This window comes from Giraffa tippelskirchi, chromosome 11 (genome assembly GCF_054371585.1).
Source record: "Giraffa tippelskirchi isolate mGirTip1 chromosome 11, T2T-mGirTip1v1.2.pri, whole genome shotgun sequence".
In the NCBI taxonomy this organism is placed as follows: domain Eukaryota; kingdom Metazoa; phylum Chordata; class Mammalia; order Artiodactyla; family Giraffidae; genus Giraffa; species Giraffa tippelskirchi.
Window position 1 is genome coordinate 48,076,518 of NC_137285.1, and position 21,274 is coordinate 48,097,791.

General features: G+C 35.5%; 1 long non-coding RNA gene across 2 annotated transcripts in view; it reads right to left on the reverse strand.

The window, feature by feature from the left end:
• The window catches only part of LOC145527355 (uncharacterized), a 47,989-nt gene extending 26,794 nt beyond the window's left edge, over nt 1-21,195 (reverse strand). For both annotated transcript variants that reach the window (XR_014069708.1, XR_014069707.1), the window contains exons 1-2: nt 20,787-21,195; nt 16,927-17,023 (exon numbers count right to left, since the gene is read on the reverse strand). This is a non-coding gene — a long non-coding RNA (uncharacterized LOC145527355). The remainder of the gene's footprint in view (nt 1-16,926; nt 17,024-20,786) is intronic.
• Between the last annotated feature and the right edge of the window lie 79 nt (nt 21,196-21,274).

Sequence of the window (21,274 nt, forward strand, 5' to 3'; positions counted from 1 at the left end):
ATGTCAGTTTCTATTTCCAATAAATAAATGTAGAGAGTTAACACACATAAACAAAAGCTCTTTGAAGTACACAAAAGTATTAAAGGTTCAGAGACTAAGACTCCTGAAAACTGCTGCATTAAGAAAACCCTATACTTTTTTCTTGATAAACAAAAAACAGATACACACTTGCATTTCTTTGTTATCACTGCTCCTAGTATAGATAACTTTTAACAAAATTAAACTACCGTTTTACAGAAAAAGCAAGGGGTTGGATAAATGAGAACTGTCTTACTAGCAGCTCCATGGATGTACACAATAAAACTCTTTAATGTCACATACATCTCTTACACAGTCATGACCCAAAGCTGCAGCTTCTCTACAGAACATAAGATTAAATTAAAAAGGCATACAGAATTAAAATGATGTTCAGTAACTAGGCTCTGGTAATCTATCTTACTTAAAAATTATTTAGGTATATACAATGAGTATCCATTAAGTAGCTTAAGGTAATATCAGACTGTGGTTTTAGATTATTTAAAGATCTCAGAAATTTCCTTTGAACTGGCATAATACAAAACATAACTACTGTAGAAATAAAAAGTATGACAAAATAATTATTCAATTTAATTGAACAAATTTAAATCTGTTTTAATATTACACAAAACTCAAAAGTAAGTCTTACTCCCTTATTTGATCAGTAAGATTATAAAATTTTGGGAAAACAAACCCAACCATTAATAGAATAAATACATGCTTTTACTATGTATGTGTGTGCTCAGTTCCTCAATCATGTCTCTGCAACCCATGGACTGTCACCCACCAGGCTCCTTTATCCATGGAGTTTTCCAAGCAATAATAGTGGAGTGGGTTGCCATTTCCTTCTCCAGGGTATCTTCCCAATCCAGGGATTAAACACACGTCTTCTGCTTGGCAGACAAATTCTTTAGCATCACCTGGAAAGCCCTTTGTTTCTATTATACTTAACAATAACAAATCAGAGAAAAGATCATTGATGCTAGTTTTTTGAAAAGATAAACAAAATTGATAAACCTCTAGCCAAGAAGGCTCACCAAAAATAAGAGAGAACCAAATAAAATAAAAACTGAAACAGGAGAAATAACTACCAATACCACAAAGCTACAAAAAATCATAAGAGAATACTATGAACAGCTATACACTAACAGACTTACAGATATAGAAAACAAAGTAGTGATTACCAATAGAGAAAGAGAAGGGGGGGCAAGGTAGGGCATAGGATTAAGAGATACAAACTACTATGTATAAAATAGATAAGCAACAAGGACATATTGAATAGCACAGGGAATAATAGCTAGTATCTTGTAATAACTTTTAATGGAGTATAATTAGTAAAAATAACAAATCACTATGTTTTGTATTTGAAATTAATATATTATAAATTATATTTCAATTAAAACAACAAAAATAAATATGGATAAACTATAAAAAATAATATCATAATCCTCATACAGAAAATGAACGTAAGTCAAGATTTTTACTTAACTCATTAATTAGTGACAGGATCAGTAATATATTATAAAACACTTCAAAGGAAAATCAACAGATACGTATTAAGTAATCAGGAATGATGAAATGAATTTGTTCAGTAGATTGAAAACTGACTTCTTTGGGAGAGAGAAGGAAATCAATAGTACTTCTACAGAACAAGATTTATTTTACATGCCTCGGAGAAAATTACATCCATTGCTATCATTTATCTACAACGTAGAGTGGTTATATAGCTCAAAGGCAGTGAAGGATGAGCTAGAAAGAATACTCAATGATCTTTTTTCTGCATTTCAAAGTCATTCACAATTATTCCTGAATTTATCATTAGGAATAATTTGCCAAATTGTTCCTATTAAATGAACTGATCTCTAATTTTAGATACAGAACAAATGAATTTAATCAACAAAGTTCCTAACAGAAACAATTATAACTCAATGAAGAACTTAATGAAATTTATAAAATTACACATACTCGATTTATTGAAAAATTGGATGTGATAGAATGCAATCAGGGAGAAACTTTATTCCTCCTCATAACTTCCCTTTGCAGTGCATTCTGTAGACTGATTTTATTTCCCAAGGTTAAATGAAACCTCAGGAAAGTCTTATAGATTTCTCATTCCTTTCAGTTAATATAAATCCCTGTCAGTCTAATATCAAATCTTTAACTTCTCTTCAAGTCTATAATTTCCCTCTCTTTAGCTGATAAGCAATCAAAGGAAAAGAAATGCATAGTTGCTTTGTCTTGATCTCCTGCCCCACACTTTAGGGTACACTCCAAGTTGAAGCAAGAGAAGTAAGGAGAGATAAGAGTAAGAAGTCTCAGCTGTCTGGAAAGTTGTAAATCAGCACTGGTATCATTTGGGTTGGGAAAAGCTAACTCTTTCTCATGTAAGACATTCTTCATAGTTGCATAGCTTCCTGAAGTTTCTAAAGTGATTGACAGTGTTCCTTCTGTCATGTCGATGTTTCTGTCCCCATCACTCATGTCCCATCTCTTATAGGGCCATGCTACACTTCCAGTCTTTCCTTTAGAGGCTACCTCATTTCTGTCTTTGGAGGACCTCATTGGCAATCCTCCTGGAAAGAGTCTTTTAGAAATGACTCACTATTGGAACTTTGTTCAGTATTCTTCTCTAGCTCAAGAGAAAAACAATACCTCTGTTTTGGCAGCCAGTAGTAGTGCCGTTGTCTCTCAAAGTAGTATATCCGAACTTGTTCCAAGGAAATTAGCTCTGCTCTCATGCATTTAGACTTTTCACACTTGAATACAGACTTGGTTCACTTCAAGTACACTCTCATTTGGTTTGAGATAAGGAGGAGATACTGCCTGGTCATAAGAGGTTAGAGGAAACCCACAGTATACCAGCAATTCCTTCTCTCTAAAGACCTCCATTACAATGTCTTAAACTTTATAATAAAACTTATAAAAAACATTCAAGATCACATTTAACATGTTATATGCATTTAGTTTTCATGTCATGATTTATATTGAATTAATTTTTGTAAATTCCTTGTGTTATTTATCTTGTTTATAAAAAATTCAGGCAGCTTGAATTATTTAAGCAAATTTCTTTGGAATAACACACATTACAAATGTTTATTTGTATGTCCCCTTTTCAGTGTGGCCTACATTCAACTTCTTATTTAAAACTGGAGACATATCCACTTCTAGAACACACCTACTTCCCTTCCTTGATTAACTTTTCCCCACAGCACTTGTCACAACATAACAAATCTAACTATACTATATTACACTATTGTACTTATTCCTCTTATTTATCTTATAGCTACATAGAAAACAAGAACATTGTATCCCAGTGGAAATAATAATCATAGAAGTTGAGAACAGTCATCAGGGTTTTTATACTATATACAAATATATAAGTGACAGGATATACTGATGTAGTGAGTGTAAAAGTGAGAGAAAGAAATCAAACATGTGTTCTGCTTTTTGAGCCAGAACAATCAGGTGCTTTATTGCTTGGTTTTTAAAATTACTGTTGTGCAAAAATTTACCGAAAAATTGAAACAATTTTTTAAAATGTGAACTTTGGTGAAGTCATCAAGAGTTCCTGAGAAACTAGAACATTAAAAAAAAAACTTTAAAGGATGAGGGAAGGAAACTAAGAAGGAACAGTCAGGCTAGAGGGAAAACAGAAAGTTGCGACACTGATGGTTTGGTGAGATATCGAAAATAGTGAAAGTAGCCAATTTTGTTAATGTCACTAAAGTAGGACAAGAAAAAGCTGGAAAAATATCCATTGTATTTATAGCTAGCTATTAAAACCATGGAATTCTCAGATGGATTTGAAAAGAAAGATAAAGGTCAAGTCCACAATGAAGAAGTGAGTGTGAAGTGGGGAATAAAGAAATCAAGCACAGCAACTCTTTAAAGAACCTGGGACGGTGCTGCTGCAGACATAGAAGGTTGACAGTTGGAGGGGGATGCAGGTTAGGAGAATGGATCTGGATCTGAGGACTATTTTATTGTTGTGTTTAAAGAAACCTGGGCATGTTTATACACACATCAAAATGGATCAGTGTAACTACAGAATATACAAAAGAGAAATAACACGCTTAAATGTAAGAATTCTGAGCAGATATACAATCTATGTGCTTTATAGCATAGAGCTACTGTCAATAAACAGAGAAAAGGTGTCCTTTATTATTATATAAGTCATACATGTATGATGATGATGAGAGTCATAATAATAGAAATATTACAAGGTAATTCAGTGTAGGACAGAATAGTAAACATTTTACCTCTCTTATCTCAATTATTCATACCATTAAAATCTGTGAATCAACTACTGTTGTTATTTCAATTCATAGTTCAAAAGCTGACGCTTAGAAAATTTGTCCAATTCTGTCACTCAGGAAATGCTTGGATTGAGGGTTCAAATATAAGTTCTTGACTGCAAAACACCAACTCTTATATCTTTGAAATACAACATCGAGAAAAGTTAAGGGAAAAAGACAAAGGGAGGCTTTTCATCTTCATAACCAAGTCTAGCTGATAATGATATTTGACATGTGCTAGAATAACTAGAGCTTATGAAGTTTTATTTTCTTTTAAAATTATATTAGAAAGCTAAGAATCACTTGGTGGATCATAATTACTCTAATACAGATAATTTCTGGAAATTTATGAAAATGTGTGCCTTCATTTTGTAAAAATTACACTTCCAAAATGACTCTCTTGCTTCAATGAAGTTATTGAGTTTCCATAAACAGAAGCAACATTTACATTGGCAAATGGATTATATATGCATATATATGATAATGTATCTCACATTTTATTTTTTGATAAAGTATAGGAATATAATAACAGAGTGACAATTACTGAGCAAATTTCTACAGTCTAGTTCACTAGTTTAATAAAAACAAGCCCATGGAAAGTGCACATTGCAACACTTCATCTATTAAATTGCACAGAATTGAAGCAGTGTCTAAAGGCCACTCTACAAGCAACAAAAATTACCATACATACATATTAATATGCATGGATTGATACAGTGAGCCAGATTTGCATCCTATACATAAAACTGTCAACTCACATTTCAATGATAAATCATGAAAAAAATAAAAAATAAAGGGGTATTCAGGCATAGGAGCACTGCATATATTTTATGGGCTGGCAAAGACATTATCTTTATGTGTCTGATTCATTTGTTGCGCTAATTTTCAAAATACCTGACATTTTACCAGAAAGTTAATATGACAGGTATACCTTAAAACCACCAATGTGAAAAATATGCCATGTTTTCACAAATCTACAGAAATTTATAAGCCACAAAGTGTTATTTTTTTCAATTTCTTATTTCCTAATATATTACAATTTGGTAAAATCTTTATCAAAGAATCTGAAATTAAAAATATTTACTCTAGTTCTCAAAGTATTAATTGGACAGAACATAAACTTCTCTGATTACCTAAGAATACTATCACATAAAGTAAGAGGAAAACATAGTGATGTTTTTATGTGTTATATAGCTAGCTTCTACATAATAAATAACTAGTTATAAATAACACTTAGCAAAAGAATGTGTAGCTACTCACACATATATAAAATGTTTAATACACATCACATTGACATTTCTTAAACTAAACTGCTTATATTCGCCTCTAAATCTGTCCATTGCAAACTTCCTTGGAATATGTTCACTTCCTGCTTCTACAAATATTCTGTGTTCTGACATATTAATAATATCATCCCTCTACTGCAATATTCTCTTAGTCTCCCTGCTCTATCCTTGGCAAACCTAATAAATATTTTCAATACAGTAATTACACTTTGTCCTTTTAAAGCAGTCAGGTCATGTCACCAATCTGCTAAAATTCTTGCAATATCTGCAGATTTTACCTAAGTAAAACACAAACTCTTGTAAAGGGCTTGTTGCTGTTCTTCAGTCGCTAAGTCATGACACACTGCAGCATGCTAGGCTCCACTGTCCATATCTTGCAGAGCTTGCACAAATTCCTGTCCATTCAGTCAGTGATGCTATCTAACCATTTCATCCTCTGCCACCCCCTTCTCCTTTTGCCTTCAATCTTTCTCAGCATCAGGGTCTTTTCCAATGAGTTGGCTCTTCTCATCAGGTAGCCAAAATATTGGAGCTTCAATTCAGCATCAGTCCCTCCAAAAAATAGTCAGAATTGATTTCTTTCAGGATTGACTGGTTTGATCTCCTTGTAGTCCAAGGGACTCTCAAGAATCTTCTTCAGCACCACAATTCGAAAATATCAATTCTTCGGCGCTCAGACTTCTTCACGGTCCAACTCTCACACCCCTACATGACTACTGGAAAAACATACTTTTGAGTATACTCACCTTTGTCAGCAAAGTGAGGTCTCTGCTTTTTAATAGGCTGTCTAGGTTCATCATAGCTTTCCTTCCAAGGAGCAATTCTCTTTTAATTTCAGAACTGCAGTCACTGTCCACAGTGATGTTGGAGTCCAAGAAAATAAAATAAAATCTGACACTGCTTCCACTTTTTCTCGTTCTATTTGCCATGAAGTGATGGGACCCAAAGCCATGATCTTAGATTTTGGAATGCTGAGTTTCAAGCCACCATTTTCACTAACTTCTTTCACCCTCATCAAGAGGCTCTTTAGTTCCTCTTCAGTTCAGTTCAGTTCAGTCGCTCAGTCATGTCCGACTCTTTGCGACCCCATGAACCGCAGCACGCCAGGCCTCCCTGTCCATCACCAACTCCCGGAGTCTACCCAAACCCATGTCCATCGAGTCAGTGATGCCATCTAACCATCTCATCCTCTGTCGTCCCCTTCTCCTCCTGCCCCTAATCATACCCAGCATTAGGGTCTTTTCCAATGAGTCAACTCTTCGCACGAGGTGGCCAAAGTATTGGAGTTTCAGCTCAACATCAGTCTTTCCAATGAAGACCCAGGACTGATCTCCTTTAGGATAGATTGATTGGATCTCCTTGCAGTCCAAGGGACTCTCAAGAGTCTTCTCCAACATCACAGTTCAAAAGCATCAATTCTGCGGCGCTCAGCTTTCTTCACCGTCCAACTCTCACATCCATACATGACCACTGGAAAAACCATAGCCTTGACTAGACGGACTTTTGTTGGCAAAGTAATGTCTCTGCTTTTAAACATGCTATCTAGGTTGGCCATAACCTTCCTTCCAAGCAGTAAGCGTCTTTGAATTTCATGGCTGCAATCACCATCAGCAGTGATTTTGGAGCCCAAAAAAATAAAGTCTGACACTCTTTCCACTGTTTCCCCATCTATTTCCCATGAAGTGATGGGACCAGATGCCATGATCTTAGTTTTCTGAATGTTGAGCTTTAAGTCAACTTTTTCACTCTCCTCTTTCACTTTCATCAAGAGGCTCTTTAGTTCTTCTTCACTTTCTGCCATAAGGGTGGTGTCATCAGCATATCTGAGGTTATTGATATTTCTCCCGGCAATCTTGATTCCAGCTTGTGTTTCTTCCAGCCCAGCGTTTCTCATGATGTACTCTGCATGTAAGTTAAATAAGCAGGGTGACAATATACAGCCTTGACGTACTGCTTTTCCTATTTGGAACCAGTCTGTTGTTCAATGTCCAGTTCTAACTGTTGCTTCCTGACCTGCATACAGGTTTCTCAAGAGACAGGTCAGGTGGTCTGGTATTCCCATCTCTTTCAGAATTTTCCAGTTTATTGTGATCCACACAGTCAAAGACTTTGGCATAGTCAATAAAGCAGAAATAGATGCGTTCCACTTCACTTTCTGCCATTAGAGTGGTATCATCTACGTATCTGTGATTGTTGGTATTTCTTCTGGCAATCTTGATTCCAGTTTGTGATTCATCCAGCCTGTTATTTTGCTTGATGTACTCTGCATAGAAGTTAAATAAACAGGGTGATGATACACAGCCTTGTCATACTCCCTCCCCAATTTTGAACCAGTCCAGTATTCTATATCCAGTTTTAACTGCTGCTTCTTGACCTGCATACAAGAGACAGGAGACAGCTATGGTGGTTTATGGTGGTCCCATATTTAAGAATTATCCACAGTTTGTTGTGATCCACAGGTATAAATCTTCAGTGTAGTCAATGAAGCAGAAGTAGATATTTTTCTGGAGTTCCCTTGCTTTCTCTATGATCCAACAAATGTTGGCAATTTGATCTCTGGTTCCTCTGCCTATTCTAAACACAGCCTGTACATCTGGAAGTTCTCAGTTCACATACTGCTGAAGCCTAGCTTAAAGGACATGAGCATAAACTTGTTAGCTGTGAAATAAGTGCAACTGTATAGTGGTTTGAATATTCTTTGGCATTGCCTTTCTTTGGGATTGGAATGACTTGTTTCCAGTCCTGTGGTCACAGCCGAGTTTTCCAAATTTGCTAATATATTGAGCACAGAACTTTAAAGCATTATATTTTAGGATTTAAAAAGCTCAGCTATAATTCCATCACCTCCACTAGCTTTCTTCATAATAATGCTTCCTAAGGCCCACCTGACTTCACACTCCAGAATGTACAGCTCTAGGTGAGTGACCACACCATCATGGTTATCTGCATTATTAAGACCTTTCTTGTATAGTTCTTCTGTGTATTCCTGCTACCTCATTTTATTCTCTTCTGCTTCTATTAGGTCCTTATTGTTTCTGTCCTTTATTGTGCCCATCCTTGCATGGAATGTTCTCTTGATATCTCCAATTTTCCTAAACAAATCTCTCATCTTTCCCAATCTATTGTTTTCCTCTATTTCTTTGCATTATTCATTTAGGAAGGCTTTCTTATCTCCCCTTGCCATTCTCTGGAACTCTGCATTCAGTTGGATATACTTTTCCTTTTCTCCTTTGCCTTTTGCTTCTGTTCTTTCCTCAGCTATTTGTAAAGCTTCCTCAAACAACCGTTTTGCCTTATAGCATTTCTTTTTCTTTGGGATGGTTTTGGTCACTGCCTCCTGCACAATGTTACGAACCTCCGTTCACAGTTCTTCAGGCACTCTGTCTACCAGATCTAATCCCTTGAATCTATTTGTCACCTCCACTGTACAATCATAAGGGATTTGATTTAGGTCATACCTGAATGGGCTAGTGTTTTTCTCTACTTTCTTCAAATGAAGCCTGAATTTTGCAATGAGGAACCCACGATCTGAGCCACAGTCAGTTTCTGGTCTTGTTTTAACTGACAATGTAGAGTTTCTCCATCTTCAGCTACAAAGAATACAATCAATCTGATTTCAGTATTGACACATGATGTCCATGTTTAGAGTCATCTCTTGTGTTGTTGGAAAAGGATGTTTGCTATGACCAGTGTTTTCTCTTGACAAAACTCTGTTAGCCTATGCCCTGCTACATTTTGTACTCTAAGGCCAAACTTGCCTGTTATTCCAGGTATCTCTTGACTTTCTACTTTTGCATTCCAATCTCCTATGATGAAAAGATATCTTTTTTTTGTTGGTGGTGTTCATTCCAAAAGGTGTTGTAGGTCTTCATGTGTGTGTGTGCTTAGTCACTCAGTAATGTCCGACTCTTTGCAAACCCATGGACAGAAGCCCACCAGGCTCCTCCATCCATGGGAATTCTCCAGGCAAGAATACTGGAGTGGGTTGCCATGCCCTCCTCCAGGGAATCTTCCCAATCCAGGGATTGAACCCAGGTCTCCCACATTGCAGGTGGATTCTTTACCATCTGAGCCACCAGGGAAGCCCCCAGGTCTTCACAGAACTGGTCAACTTCAACTTGTTTGGTATCAGTGGTTGGAGCATAGACTTGAATTACTGTGATGTTGAATGGTTTGCCTTGGAAATGAACTGAGATCATTCTGTCATTTTTGAGGGTGCACCCAAGACTGCATTTCAGATGCTTTTGTAGACTCTGAGGATTATTCCACTTCTTCTAAAGCATTCTTGCTCACAGTAGTAGATATAATGGTCATTTGAATTATATTCACCTATTCCTATCCATTTTAGTTCACTAATTTCTAAGATGTCGATGTTCAATATTGCCATGTCCTGCTTGACCACATCCCATTTACCTTGTTCCATGGACCTAACATTCCAGCTTCCTATGCAATGTTGTTCTTTACAGAATCAGACTTTGATTTCACCACTAGGCACATCAACAACTGAGTGTCATTTCTGCTTGGCCCAGCCCCTTCATTCTTTCTGGAGCTATCAGTAACTGTCCTCTGTTCTTCCCTAGTAGCATATCAGACATCTTACAACCTGGGGAGCTCATCTTCCAGTATCATATCTTTTTGCTTTTTCTTCCTCCAGTGGACCACGTTTTGTCAGAACTCAACTATGACCTGTTTGTCTTGGAAGTTTGGCAAGGCATGGCTCATAGCTTCATTGAGTTATGCAAGCCCCTTCACCACAAGAAGACTGTGATCCATAAAGGGGATAAAGGGTTTAGAAAGACCCTAATGATCTAGGCCCTCATAATCATCCTAACATCATTTCCTACCTCACCCCAGTCTTTCAAACAGGTCCCCTTCCCATTACACTGGCCTCTATTACTCTGATTTGTCTTCCATGATCCTGTCTTAAGACCTTTGTACTGTCTGTTTCCTCTGCCTGGAGCAAGTTCCCCTAACCCCAGGGAGGGAGATGGCTAACTCCCTAACTGCCAATCTAATCTTTACAAAAATGGCATCTTACCAATATAGCCTATTCTGATTACCTTATTTTACTTTGCAACTACAACTTTTGTCACTTCTATTTCCTTTATATTGTTTTACTTTTGCTTATTCCAATAATATTATTTTCTAACATTCTTTTTAATTAGTACATTCATTATATTTTCCTATATCAATTAAAACATAATTTCCACTGAGCAAAACAACTTGTCTATTTTCCTCAAGGATACAATTCTAAAACTTAAAACAAGACCCTAGAAGGTATTTAAAAGATATTTTGAAGAGAATAGAGTATTTTAATATAATTTTAGTGATAAAGCATACACATACAAATTTAATTCTAGGAAGAGTAAGACAAGACACATAAGTAAGACAAGAAACAGTATTGTTGATTGGTAGGAAAAAAATACATTATTGGGATGGAAAGAAAAAATCAGTGCTTTCAAAAGACTGTATCTGAGATGAGCCTTTAAAGATTGGTATAATTTTAATAAGTAGATATCAAGGTGTAGGAACCATAAGAATTAATTAGAGGAATAAGAATAAAACTCAGTATCATTTGCTTTGTATGTTCTATCATTCTATGTGACAATGTAAAAACAAAGATGAGTAATCTGGTCACTGATTTCAAAGCTAGTGAAATGTGTGTGTGTGTGTTTTAATTCTAACAATCAATCAATAGTAAAATAAAGTGCTAAAATGAAGAATATTTAGAATACACCTCTGGGAAGACATCTTCTCAGAGGAAGTTGCAAAAGTACAAAAATCAAAAGTACAAAAGTACAAAAAATCAGTTTTTTCCATAGTCAATGAGTAGACTTTATCTATATGGAATATTTGATAATACTGCCAAAGGAATAAAATGGCATAGTATCTAGAAAGTATCTCAGTTCATGCTCAGATGGATGTTCACTTGCAGCTGATTTTATAAAGCTTATTTATAAAATGTTCAATTTGGATATAATGTTGACACCATTGCAGATTCCAAATCTATTTTTTGCCCAACGGTAAGGACTGCCAACCAGGAAGATGAATAAAAGGGAAACTTCAGACAACTCCATGACTTTTATGCCTGGACATAAAACTTCTGTTCTCTTCTCCCCATTTGTCCTATTTCAATAAAAATAGTTGAGCAACTTAGAAAAACACAAAAGAACCTTTAGCATTACTTGGAGCTAAACTCCAGGCCAATCCTAAGCTTTCCCTCTTCCAACTAAGTCTCATTTCATCACAATCTTTTAACATTCTGAAACAAATTACTTCCCAAAGGTTTTCCACAAATGAAAGAAAAAAATGGAGAAATGAGAATGACTTAAACAATACCCCAAGAAGCCACCAATAGCAACCCCATTGTATCACACACTCAAAATTCTATAATCTCCAAAACTGCATAGAAAAAAGAACATTCCACCTCTTTTGCCTGCAGCAGATTTGAGTTTCATTTTGATTCATTTGTTCTTTCTGCCGAAGTTAGATCTTTATTTGTGTGTTTTCAACTCCCAGAAGTAGTAAGAGAAACAAAAATAGAGCAAGAGTTTCCCTTTCATTTTTTGTTGTGGTTAACCTATTTTCTCTTAATCTGTATTCAGTAAATTCTGAAAGAATAAATAGAATCACTGTAAAAGGATGCTTCCCTTCAACTCATATACTGAAAGTGATCAAATTCTCTTTTAAAGAACAGCTGCTACATTTTATCTGCACAAGTTTTAATAGCAAGGATATGAAGAATTTATATTATTTATAAAATTGAAGTATTTGTAAATACCTTAATTATGATCTTTGTAATAATTCTATAATATGAATGAGTTGGTACCTAATTGCCAAAGTGAACATAAACAAAATATTTTAGTGAAGGTATTTTCCCTTGGCTTCCCCCCATTCTGGTATCAACTGAAACATCATTTTCTTCTGATAGCCATCTGCTCTACTAACTTTGGGTCATTATTTACATAACAAAAACTAAAATATACATGCAAACTGGCCAAGGATTTGAGAAAGGATACAAACCTCAAAGGATTCTAAACCTCAAAATCTTTTTCATCAGTGAAGTGAGGAATTTGTAAGTATTTCAGTAACAAAAAATGTTATGAATATACCATTTTGACTCACTGACTTTTAAATATTTATTTTTCATACATTTACACAGTTCAAAAATCCAAAAGACAAAATTATAAACAATGAGAAGTCTCAGACTCACTCAATCACCATCAATCTAATTTACCCCACCTCATTCCATCAGGGAGAAGGAAATAGCAACCTACTCCGGTCTTCTTGCCTGGAAAACCCCATGGATGGAGGAGCCTGGTAGGCTGCAGTCCATGGGGTCGCTGAGAGTCGGACACGACTGAGCGACTTCACTTTCACTTTTCACTTTCGTACACTGGAGAAGGACATGGCAACCCACTCCAGTGTTCTTGCCTGGAGAATCCCAGGGACGGGGGAGCCTGGTGGGCTGCCATCTATGGGGTCGCACAGAGTCGGACACAACTGAAGCGACATAGCAGCAGCAGCAGCAGCATTCCATCAAAGGCAACCATTGTTATTACTTTTGGGTACATCACCCTGGGGTGCTTTGTACAAACATAAATATATATACTCATTTTCCCTTTTTGTTTAAGAAAAAGGTAAGCTTGATATAGACAATACTATGAAAATTGCTTTTTCACCTGATAATGATGTATCTTGAGCTCTTTAATATCAGTATATAGAAAGTTTCCTTATTTTCTTTACCTGCTTTACTAGAGTGGTATATCACTAGTCCCCTATTAATGAACATGGGCTTCCCCTGTGGCTCAGATGGTAAAGAATCTGTCTGCAATGCAGGAGACTGGGGTTCAAGCCCTGGATAGGGAATATCACCTGGAGAAGGGAATAGCTACTCACTCCAGTATTCTTGCCTGGAGAATTCCATGAACAGAGAAGCTCAGCGGGCTACAATCCATGGGGGTGCAAAGAGCTGGACATGACTGAGTGACTAATACATACGCACACATTGATGAACACTTGGGTTATTTCCATTCTTCTGGTGTTACAATATTTCAGTTACCTACTTTATAGCTATATTATCTCATCTATGCAGAAATGTATTCCAGATAAATTCTAGAAAGTGAGATCAGTTGGTCATAGGATAAAGGCAAATATTTTGATATATTACTATAACTCCTTTTATTGGCATTATAGCACTTGTCCTCCCACCAGCAATGTATGAAAGTATCTGTTTCCCCTTAGCCTGGCACACAGAATATTTTCTTATTTTCTCATCCTTTTGGATTATTGCTAATCTGAGAAGTAAAAAATCTTGTTTTATTTTTACTTTGCATTTCTCTTTTGAGCAAGGTTGAATTTTTTTTTTAATTACTTTTTAAGGTATATTTAAATTTGTTTTCCTTTGTTCATTCTTTCATCTTTTATATATCTGTAAGATATTTACATAATTAGGAAGATTAAATCTTCTTCTCACAGATGAACTGACAATAATTTTTCCTAGTTTGTCACTCGTTTTCAGAGTTTGCCTACAGTGCTTTTTTCCCCTTCATTGTGCTATGCAGAAGTATTTGATATTGTCATAGTCAAATTTATCAATATTTCCCTTTATGTATGATAGATATTAAATCATAACTGAAAAAAATCTTCCATACTCTAAGCTTATAAAAGGATTTGCACATATTTTATCCCAGTATATTTATGATATTTTTCTTACTCTGAATTCTTGCTCTCCTCTAGTACGTTTATTACTGTAATTCCAGTACAATTTTAAAAAGGAATGGTGAGAGAAATCATCCTTGCTTTATAACTGATCTTAGTGAAAAAGATTCAAGTTTCTAATCATTGAGTATGATATTACCTGTATGATTTTTTGTAGATATTCTTTTTCAAGATGAAGAAGTCCCCTTGTATTCCCAATTTACTGAGAGTTTTTATCATGAGTGTGCACTGGATATTACTAATATTTTTTCTGCATCTATTGATATGATCATGGGGTTTGTGCTTTTTTAGGTTACTGATGTGATGGATTACATAAACTATTATTTGAATGTTGAACCAGCCTTGCATACCTGGTAAAAAACCTCATTTGGTCATGATGTATAATTATTTGTATACATTGTTGAATTTGATCCACTAATATTTTGTTGAGGACTTTTACATTTATTTCATGAGAGATACTGATCTATAGTTTTCTTTCTGTCTTTGGTTTTGTTTTTAGGGTAAGCTGGCCTCACAGAATGGGTTAGGAAGTATCCTCTGTATGAGACTGCAGAGATTTGGTTTAATTTTTTCCTAAATGTTTAATAGAATTCACCAGTGAACCCATGTGGGCTTGGTATTTTCTGTTTTGTAAGATTATTTATTAACTCGGTTTCTTTAATAGATAAACACATATTTGAATTATCTATTCTTATATAATTTTGGAAATTATGTCTTTTTATGAATTGGTGCATTTCATCTGTTATTAGATTTGTAGGCAGAGAATTACTCATAATAAATCCTTTATTATACTTTTCATGTCTTTGGGATTTGTAGTGATGTCACATGTTTCTCACTTCTCACATTAGTAACTTGTCTTTTTTCTTTGACCCTTAGCATAGCTAGAGGTTCATCAGTGTTATTGATCGGAGTTGAATATTTCTCTGTCCCCTAGATAACTTAGTCTCTGATAATATGCCAGCAAGTTAGGCTCATTTTAACTAGCTTCATCGGAAGGGAGGCCTTGTTAACAAAAACAGAGTACTCTGGATTATTTCAAAATGGGTTCCTTTACCCCTTTCTCCCTGCCCAAAGCCTGAGGGTGTTTTTTTCTGATGAGTTATGTGGGAGCTTGGCAGAGCTCCTGAAGGTAAATCCCACAATACTGAAGCAGGGACTCCCTATGACTGGTTTTCCCTAGAGTTGTTAATACTCAGATTTGTCCTTACTGGCCTCCAACAATTTTGTCAATAACAATTCAGATTTTCCTTCCCCACCACTGGTACCTATAGTACTTCCTGATTATATGTCTCTGCTCTAGTAAGCCATGACTCCCTGTATTCACCTATCTTCTTCTCCAATCTTGGAGGCAGCAATCTGCTCTGTGATCTCCCCTCTCTTATGGATACAAAAAAAGGAACTGATTTTTCAGTCTGCTTAGATTTGTACCTATTCTTAGGACAGAGGGGTGACTTCCAAACTCCTTATATATGGAAGCAGAAACTGTTCCAATCCTTATTCAGATGTTTAATTATCAGTTTCACTCACTGCTCCTGGCCAACAGTAATTGTCAGAGCTCTGAATAATTTAATATTTGATAACTATCTTGAATAATTTTCTTTAAATTATAATAATTTTACTTATTATTCTTTTCAATATAACTTTACCTCCCACACACATTTTACTAAAAAAATTAAGAAATAAAAGTAGTTGGGAGGGAGGGGACAGTAGTTGGAAGCCAATATCCATATCCTTGCTAAATGCTTTTACTTCCTAAGAAAGCTTAGTAAAAACCATTGTTAGCAGAACACCTCAAGAGGATGAGAAAAGAAAAAAAGTTATTTTCCTAAGGACTTTGGGATTGGAGAAGCTGGGCATATTTCCAGCCTCTCCCACTTATCTATCTTGACTCCAGTGCAGCAAAATATCTTCCCCAAAACAAAACCATGCTTGAAGGACAAAAGTAAGTTAACCCTTTGATCACCGTATATTTACACCAATTTAGTATACAGTGGAATCATGAATCACTCTGGTAATAGTGAAATCACTTGGATGTGTTAGGCAAATATACCCTCTCAGAATCTCCCTAACTGGTCATGCATCATGTATTCACTTGTATCATTCAAAGAGAATTTGCAAGTAACTTTTCTTACTATATACATTTTAACAACAAAAATTCTATATCACCTAAGTACTTCTAACTCTACACCAGAAGAGATAGGGGCCACATATGAAATCATTTCTGAGATCCATTATTAAGATAATTTTTAAAAAGTAAAAAATGAATGGAGTATATGTATAGCAATTAGTCTCTTAAGTCATCAAGCTGCAAATGTGCACTTCATTCAGAAAATGCCTGTAATAACGGAGATTAACTATTCATCCCATACTTGAAATTTTATTTTCCTTACTCTGCAACCTGCTTTATTTTCCTTTTTTCAGAAAGCTTTAAGTTTGTTAAAGTCAAAGAACTTCTCAGCTCTTGTATGTTTTTACTTATGCTAAACTTCTATTTCAGAGAGTATGAGGTTGATGCAGTCCTCTGAACATCAACATTTCTAACATTAACACCTCTAGTATTTAGCTATAAAGACACAAGAATCCACAGTTTTAGTTCTTGTTTCACTTACCTACTAGATTTCTGGTTTAGTGCTTCTTAGTTTCAGTCTCTACTGGGAATTCTCAGGCATCTCTACTCCTCCAGTTAAAGCCAATGAACTCCAAAATCTAAAGGAGAAATGTTCAGTTAACCATTTTTGGATCATACTTTATTTTTAACTCAGTTTGATAAGCCTTCTGAAATCTTAGGACATAATGACAATAGTTTACTGAAACAATCCTTCATCACTGGTAAATTACACATAGAGTATTTGCTCAGAATGGTCTGGGTGCAACCCTAGCCTTCTAGTATCATTTTCTTGCTCAACTACTTTGTTGTTGTCGTTCCTAATTACTTCAAATCAACCCTAATAATCAGATTCTAATTTCTTCAAATCAACTTAATTTTTAAGTTCTAGGTCTTTGTGCTAATCCATATTCTGACACCAACCTTTGAGGTTGATGGAAAGATGTTAACTGACAAAGATAAAGGATACAAATTTTCTTAAGTGAAAAACTAACTACTAAGACAACTACACAAATTAGGAAATCTAACATCTTCAGACTTTAAGTCCCCAGTTTCCTATTATTTCTGCAGAGGACTCTTCCAGCAATAAGAAACTTGCTTTTCTATTATAAAGAGGAATTTGTTCTGATAACTCTTCTGTAAAACTTGGCTACTATGATGGTATAAATAACTAATGCAAATAACCTCAGTCTATTTTTAAAATTTTTCTTGGATACCGAATGAATCTGAATTGTCAGTTTTCAAGGCAGTCCAAGTCTTTAGATGTGCTTGAGGTAAGTAACTTGCATGGGGATCCATAGGTGAAGCCAAACCTGGCTTCAAAACTAGTTCACTATCCTTTACACACTCTGCTCTACTGCCTGTGCCTTGTCACTAACTTTGACAGAACTGATTTTACCTCATTAAGCTCCGAAACTGCCCCTCAAATTATACTGATAGAAAGACAAACATAGATGCAGAGCTTGCCATGCATTTATTAGAAGTCTATAAGAGAAATTACTTGAAAATATAAGCATTTAAAATTTTTCCTTCTACTTAGCACACATCATTTTCTCATGGACACAAAAAATTATGTTAATAGTCGCATTTTCTTATTTTGTTTGGCTATTGAGAAATAGAGAGTCAAATTTGGGTACATATTTTGCAATGCACAGGAAGTTCTGGCCTCATTCCATTTATATTCTCCTTGAAGTTGCCAATTTAACAATTTTATTTAACAATGTTTTATAAGTGCAAAAACATCCATAACTTATAGGTGGATAATAATAATTTAATAACTATTAATAACTGATTTTATTCTGTTTTACATAAATTATTTTATTCAATTCTCACATTTTCCTTAGGACATGTAGACCATTAATTTTTCCAGTCAGTAGAAATTTTTCCCATCAAGGGTAACCTTCTTTAAGGCTGTGATATGGAAGCTGCAGATAATTCTGCCTGTATACAATTGGACCCAATGTATCCTTATAAACATAGGCTAGGGATGTAGATTACTGACCAGTAGTAATCTATTTATATAAATAAAAGTAAGGAAGAAATAATAGACTACAAGGGATGGAAGAATCCAACAGTGTTTCTTAAGATAAATGAGAAGAAATAAAAAAGCACCTAAATTGATATTTATTTAAATATGAAGCAATTTGGCCTGAATTACTCAGTTAGACTATTTACATTGTTCACATAAACCAGTAAATTTTTCATTTCCTTCAAGTCATTTCTACATATAAGATTAAATTATGCCCTATCAATCTTTATTCTAGAATATGCAATGATATAACAAAAATGATTTAAAACTGCTTGAGCATATCAAAAATTGAAGACTATCCTGTATTTAATTTGAAAATGCTTGTATCACCACCCATGCTCTTTTACTATAATTTTAGCTTACTCTCCTATAAAAAATGCATAGGTGCCATTCATTGATTAATATTTTATACTGAATATGATTTATAACATTCTCGTTTATTGGGGACACGTCAAGCACATCAGATTTTAATGCACTGGCTATCCTGCATCATGACACATAATTTATTTTTATTTCAATAGTCATAAATTTGGCTATAAATTTGTGTCAGGAAACTGTTTTCAATAAATACACTGAAATTAATTTGTATTGACCTCAGTATTTAAGAGGGATTCTGAAATATATTATAACTATAGATCAATAACTAATAAAATTCAAAATCACTCTGTTTTGACAAGTTTTTTTCCTTATCGGTAGATTTCATCAAACCAAATATTTATTGGGTACTGGGGATGTACTCAGTACCCTTTTGATGCCTCCTTTTTATGCCTCTAGCATTGTCTTAATTTTTAGATGGTTATAAAAACATCAAAAAAACACTGCTTATTTTCAGAGATACTTAGAGATTGAAGCCTCCTGGGAAGACAGGCTAACTTAACCAGAGATATCCTAGCCAATTTGACCATGTCTGAGGATGAAGATGGCAATGGGGTACTTTTAAAAAGGAGAAAAAAACAAATGTTTAGCCTTGCTTACGGAATCATATGGTGACTGTATACTTTACTGATAACTTTAAATGATATTTCTTTTCTAAATCAACAATAATTGTGTTTGAAAATGAAATCATCTCTTTATATCTCTTATCACATCTTCTCTGTAACTGGAAATCAAGAATCTTGTGAAAAGAACTATGTCAGGAATGACTGAGAAGTGACCTGAGGACCTCCAGGTTTGATGCTCATGCTAGACTTTTGCTGAGCACTCTAAATTAAACTGCTGAATAGTTGCTGAGTTGCCAAAAGGAAAGAATAATGCTGAAACCTGGAGTTTTCCTGCACTAAAGAAAATATACCTTTTCCTAGTAACAAATGCATACATTCTATAACCCAATCATATGTACAGAACAGTTTTACTCTACAACCTAAATTCTTGGTAAATAACTTGTATAAGACTGCATTAACATCCCCCCTTTTCCCCATAAAAACCCTTAATCATTTTTCTCTGGTAGGACACTATTCTGGGTTCCTCCAGAATCTGAGAGCCCAAATTGAAACTGGAAGTCTTCAAACTGCCTTTTTGCCTTCTTATATTAGTTTGGGGTCCTTTAGGTTGATAGTCTTAGAATTCATCTAACTCAACAATGTTATAAATAGATAAATATAACTTTAAGAATACTGAATTATTCAAATTAAAATTGCAATAATTAATAAACAATCTTGTGCTTATGCAAAGTCGTGTTCAACTCTCTGTGATCCTAGGACACTTTGCGACCCCGGGACTCTTTGCAATCCCACAAACTGTGGCCTGCCAGGTCCTCTGTCCATGGGCTTTCCCAGGCAAGAATACTGGACTGGGTTGCCATTTCCTCCTCCAGGATATCTTCCCAACCTTGGGTATCTTCGAACCCAGGTCTCCTGTGGCTCGGGCATTGGGAGACAGATTCTTTACCACTGAGCCACTAGGGAAGCCCTTAATGAAGAATATGTCTATGTATTAGTTATAATACGTATGTCTATGTATTAATGTAACAGTACTTATTGAATACCTCTATACCAATTTCCTGAGCAAGTGTGGAGATAGTGTTGGTAATCGGATCATATACATTTTCTGCCCTTGAGAAGCTTCCGGGTCTAGTGAGAAAGAGGGATGCGTCAACTAAATACCCTGTGATGTGATTACAAAGCATTGTCAGTACTATGGGAAAAAGTAAACAGGAACAACTACAAGATATAAGAAGGCATTTACCTTATCAAGCTCACAGAACCAAGCAAAGGGTCTGTGAGAAAACGTACTTTTTACCTAAGATAGGAAGGAGGAAGAGATGTTAGTCACTTTTATTCATGGTGCACATTTTTCCCGTCAGGATTTAAAATTTCTGAATTTAGGATAAAACTTACAGTCAGTGGAGTATCCTTATTTGACACTCTCCCTCGCGAGCTCTCTCTTTCCCTCTCCTTCATCTCTCCCCCTCAGGCTGGCATGCAAGTTTTCTACCATGGAGGCGCGCTTTGTCGCGAAATTGCGCTACCACGCAGGGTTCTACGCAGTGCAGGAGCACTTTCTCGCGATATTGCCGTCTCGCGATCTCGCCAACTGGCTCTGCGGCTCTCAGCTCTCCTGCGCGCTTTTCTTCCCCTCGATTCTTTGTTCCTCAGAGGCATACCTTTCTCCTTTGTGCCTCTCTGCGGCACAAAAAAAATATTATAAAACCAAAATAACACGTCTGTCAAAATGGCTTAAAAATAATCTGAAATGCTGGCAAGGGTACAGAGGAATGTGATCACGCATACACTGCTGGTGGAAATGGAATATAAAATGGTAAGCCACTCTAGAAAAGGTTTAGCCACTTTCTTATAACACTGAACATGCATTAACTCTATGACCC